This window comes from Amblyomma mixtum, chromosome 10, assembly GCF_055824585.1.
Source record: "Amblyomma mixtum isolate Tamu chromosome 10, ASM5582458v1, whole genome shotgun sequence".
Taxonomy (NCBI): domain Eukaryota; kingdom Metazoa; phylum Arthropoda; class Arachnida; order Ixodida; family Ixodidae; genus Amblyomma; species Amblyomma mixtum.
Genome location: NC_143021.1, coordinates 135,399,567 through 135,404,999, shown reverse-complemented (window position 1 = coordinate 135,404,999; position 5,433 = coordinate 135,399,567).

Here is a 5,433-nt window from a genome sequence, read left to right as displayed (position 1 = left end):
TTTCCGCGGCGCGTGCGCCAGCGATGATTTGAAGGGTGACTATGATTATGTTTCTCATATATTAGAATTTTTTCGTCATTTCATGATGCGCAGCTGGATGAACGTTCCAGGAAGAAATGTGAAAGTTGCTGTCGCCGAGAAAAAAAATTACCGACGATTACGTTACTTCCTAATGCGAAATTTGAGCGCAGCAAAAAGCTGTTTCACCTTTTCGATAGATTGAGGCAAAGGAATCGAGCAACACATGTATGCACTATCACAGAGTTTTTTTTTTTTTTTTTCACACGTATTCCTTTAACAAAGATCCCACTAACAGTTCTTGACAGTCATGATTGAAGCTTTGTGGTCGGAGAAATAGACTGATATATGTTCGACTTGGTACACCAATGCTTGATTCTCAAAGACGAGATCTATACAAGTGCCTCGCGAGGTTGTCACAGCCGTGGGACGCGTTACGAGCGAGAGGAACGGGATGTTCTCCCGCATAAGTGTTAGGAAATTGCTGTTTGTCTTTATGTCAACATTAAAGTCCCCCACTACTAACATCGGTGTGGATCGATGGACGGTTAATGCGAGTTGCAGGAAGTGCACGACGTCTTTCGTGAGTGCGGTAGGGGCGAAGTAGGCAGCTACTACCAGCAAGCCGTTGGGCAACTTTGCGGCGCACAGTTCGCCAAGTTCATGTGACGTGCCAAACATTTCGACTGGTATTGCAGAGAGACCTGTGCGCAAGTAGATAGCGACTCCCGCCGCTCTGTTGTGGTCTCTGCGAGCACCACAGCAGTATAGGAAATCTATGATTTCGAGAGGCTCTTCGGGATCCATCGAGGTTTCAGCAAAGCAAAGTACAGAGGAATGGCGCAGAATGTGATCGTGGTGTACGTCCTTGGCATGTGCGGCAAGGGAGCGTACGTTAAGAATGTGGTTGTGAATGATGAATCAAGTGCTGCCAGCAAATGACGCGTCCATTGGCTGTCTGCGTGTGTTACTGATGTGTGGTTAACATGTTAAGCTTCGCTTGTAAGAGTGGAACGCGACAGCGTCTTGCAACGCTGCCAGGGAGTCCACAGAACGCCATCGCCAATTGGGCTGTACGCCTTGCTGGACGGTAAATTTATTTTTTGAGGAAAGGAAATGTATCTCTCTCGCATATCTGGGTGGACACCTGCACCTCGCCGTAAGGGGAAGGGGGAAGATGGGAGTGAACGAAGACGCCGTATTAGCTAGACGCGCCTTTGTTCATTCCAAACCATTCAGCTGGCATTACGGAGTGGCTAGCGTGCTCGTATCGCACTCCGGAGACCCTGGTTCGATTCCCCAACTCGACCAATTTCGTTCTCGGTTTTATAGATTTATGCGGTCTAACTAGAAAGGTTAATTAGGCTATTCATATTTACATTATTGCATTTCTATCCACCGTGTTCTGTCATTAACCTGTCAATTGTTGGAACTGTCTAGGATGTTCGACACAACATATATGAAACGAGCAACGTCTTACTGAGTGGGGAAGTGCGTGGTGGTGGTGGGAACGCGGCTTCGTACTTATCTGTTTTTTTTTTCAGCAGCGTCTCCTTCCGCGGACGCTGTTGTCGCTGCGGCGCGCGTCTTTCTTTTCTTTTCTTCTGACCTCTTCATTCTCCTCAATATTAATTAGGCTAATTGATTAATTAAGCAATTAACTAAACTCAGTCCAACTTAGTTGCAGCATCACTATACGATCCCTTTGATTGGTTGCATGGTTACTAGCCAAAGTACAATTGGCCCCATTTGAAATTCGCGCACTGTGACGTCACGAGCATTTCGACCAATTGAAAAGCATGACATTGGGGGCGGAGCTGGTTACGAGGCCGACGCCGACGCCGACGCCGACGCGAAACCCAGGAACGGACGCCAAAGAGCTGCGCTCTAAAAATCCTAAAATCGCCTTAACAGTTATACGAGCGGTGAGGCAGGCACTTCAGTGATTTTGCGAGCCTGTTTCTAAGCGAACTGTCTTGACGCTGCGAGCCACGCCTTTAATGCTTCCCAGTTGAATCTTTATTAAACACTTTTAGCTAACCGGTTTTGCGGTCCGCTAGAGAGCTGAGCGAGGTGGAGGCTCAAGTGTGCACGTGCAGCACGCTCACCCGCTAGCGGGTCAGCGGAGCGGCGCCTCCGTTGTGCAGGCGCGCCGGTTTAGTGCAGCGTCGCATCGTATGGAAATGCCTCCGATTTTCTGGTTAGTTCAAGATGTCTGCCTCTGGCTCGACGGTCGCGTTTGAGAGCGCTTACCAGTTTCGCTGTCTCAAGGGCTGCTTTTATAGGCTAAAATCGTTGAAAGCGCTTAAAATTTACAAAGTTCGCTGTTTGCACCGCGGCGTAGTCGTGGTGAATCCTCTAGCGCGACTGTGAGCTGATGTGGAAGCGGGTGTCTGAAAATGCCGCAATCGAAACAAAGCACGATTGGAAGTTGCGAGCTGCGAAAACCGCGTTAACCTCCTTGCGAGCTACTTCCAGATAAATAGAGAGCATATTCGAGAAAGTCGCCGCATTCACGCCTGTCTCAATTTATTTTGCTAATGAGCAGACGTTTGTGCACTGGTATTCTGAAGTGTTCACCCCGACCAACTGCAAACGTTTCGAAATGAAGTTATCGTGTATTTATCTACACTTTAATAGCGCGAAAGGGAACATACACTGCCGCAGTCTGAATTCTTGTTTTGCGCAGCGTAGAGAGCAGGAAAAACACTAAAATAGCTGTTGAAAGCAGCGCCACGCACGAAGAGTGCGGCATTGGTCGGTGTGGATAAACTACCAATGCAAGTCGCGTTTTCTTTCACTGAGTTGCCCGATCAGGTGCCTTTAAGCAACCTTGTTCACTCAAAACCAGTAAAGTTCCAAGCAAACAAACACAAAGAGATATGAACTGATAATCATCATCAGTCTGACTATTACCATTGCAGGGCAAAGGCCTCTCCCATGTCTCTCCAATTAACCCTGTCCATTGCCAGTTGCGGCCATCGTATCCCCGTAAACTTCTTAATCTCATCCGCCCACCTAACTTTCTGCCGCCCCCGGGTACGTTTTCCTTCTCTTGGAATCCACTCCCTGAAATCCGCACAGTGGATATGAACTAAAAGGTTTGGTTTATTATTTTATTGGTGTTTAACGTCCCAAAGCGTCTCAGGCTAAGAGGGACGCCTAGTGAAGGTCTCCGGAAATTTCGATCACCTGTGGTTCTTTAACGTGCACTGTCAACGCACAGTACACGGGCCTCTAGAATTTCGCCTCCATTGAAATTCAGCCGCCGCGGCCGGGATTGAACCCGCGTCTTCGAGTCAGCAGCCGAGCGGTGTAACCAATGAGCCAGCGTGGCGGGTTGTACTAGAAGCACAAATTTTGAGTTTGTTCAACAATCGGTTCTATTTTTCACCTCTAGATGGCGTCACAAGTCAAAACCACTCTTCTTAACCTTACCAGCAGAACAATTTGCTTTTATACAACTTGCTCGCCGCACTCCCCTATGCTTATGTTGAGCGGGCCAGCATAAGCGGAGGGGACCGTAAAACCGGCCAGTTAAAACTGTCTTATCGCATCCTTCATAGCCAACCGCAGTGAAAGGGGCTAGATTTTTTGCTCGACCTTATAAAATTATATGAACGATATATTGGTGACATTCTGCTGCCCATGTTTTAGGAAAGAACGCTGTATTCTTTTAGTTTCGCATTCTTATCATGGCGCAGCCTTACCGTGTATCAGTCCTGATTACAGTTGTCATGAAGCGCTTGCTCAATCGGATTGTGAGCAATAAACTACCTGTCCGGCTTTGCCAGAATAAAAGAAAAACGTGAGTAGCGGGTAACTAAAAATTGCGCTTCCGCTTCTTGTATGGAGAGCCCGAATGGCTGAATAACTAAGCATGTTTCTTGAAAACTGACGCCGTGTCTCTCGATCGCTGCGCTTTTCATAGAGCTGCTAGTGAAAAAAAAAAACAAAAACATGATTGCAAATTTTTGCTCTCCCGTGAAGCTCGCGCAATTCTTTAGCAGCTGCTGCGAACAGTAAGGCATATTCGGTTTTCTAATACCGCTCACCTGGCAAACGTACGCTGGAGACAAGCTATCAGCTTCTATGCATGGTATAACACCCGTGCGAACCAAATGAAATTCATTCACGCAGGGAGAGCACGCTGAAAAGAAAAAGGTAAATAAGACTAGGTTTTGTGTGACTTGAACGGGTACGGTGCTGACAGTAATTCGTGTGTCAACATCGCAAAAGTTTTTAGAAATGTGCGTGCGAGGGCTTTTACTTACATCGATTCTCAAGCACGCGGTAACTTCCAGCCTTACTAAGGAATCCACCAGAGCGTCATGAAGCCGCTTTCTTTTCAAAGGCGTGTGCTTTATAGAACCGGCGTTACCACCCCCTCCTCCTGCACAACATACTGCTGCAGTACCATGTGTAGAATAGGGAAGGACCGAACAACGTGCAATGCTGGGACGATAAGCACCGGGTTTCCCTGCACTCCGCGCATAGCGCATATAGCACCTGTTTCAGGAGGTGTACTTGAAAAACTTGCCATGACATCAGAAGAAATGCTAGTCGTTCGATTTATTAGGATCAGTCCCACTATAGTGCGGTAGCACCTATACTGTGCATTCCCCGTCTTTATCCGATGTGTTTTTGTTTGCCTGTTTCGTGAGATTATGGAAGTAGTTGACCACGATCCCGCGAGAGAAAAGTTTGTAACAGCTGTTTCTTACCGGCATTAACCTACGAGGCAAAAGCGTGCTGGATACCAAACAGGCTTGAAATTTAATTGAGGACAAGAGAGCTAGCTAGCGGAAGAGCGCAGAGTGGGTCATAAAACAAACCGGGGTGAATGATAATCTAGCCGAAGTGAAGAAGAAGAAATCGGCTTGGTCAGGGCATGCAATGTGACGGCGAGATAACCCGCGGTCATTAGGGAACGGCGTGGATAGCAAGAGAAGGCAGGCGTAGCAGGGCACGGCAGAAAGTTACGAAGGCGAGTGAAATAAAGAAGTTTGAGGGGATACGGCGGCACCAGCTGCGAAAGGACAGGGTTAAATGTACAGGTATTGGAGAGGCCTTTGTCCTGCAGTGAACGTAGTCTAGTTGACAATGATGATTTGTTTTTTGGCTTGTCTGTTTTTCAGGAGTCTGTCTTGTGTCAGGTTGCCAACCGTCCTTCTGAGTTATGGACCTCCCGCTAGACGTGTATATGGCGGGTGTTTCAGCGCACACTTTAAAAAATTCAAAAATAGGCTTTTTAGTGTAAAAATATGGATTTGCGGCATATTATTATCAGATTTGGCGGACGCTACAAAACCGATGAATATTCTGTCGTAGTAAGCTGGTTAACTAAGTATTGGTAATTAACTTATTAACTAGTAAAACTGGGCACCTAGTCGCAACTGTAGCCGGTTGTTTTGC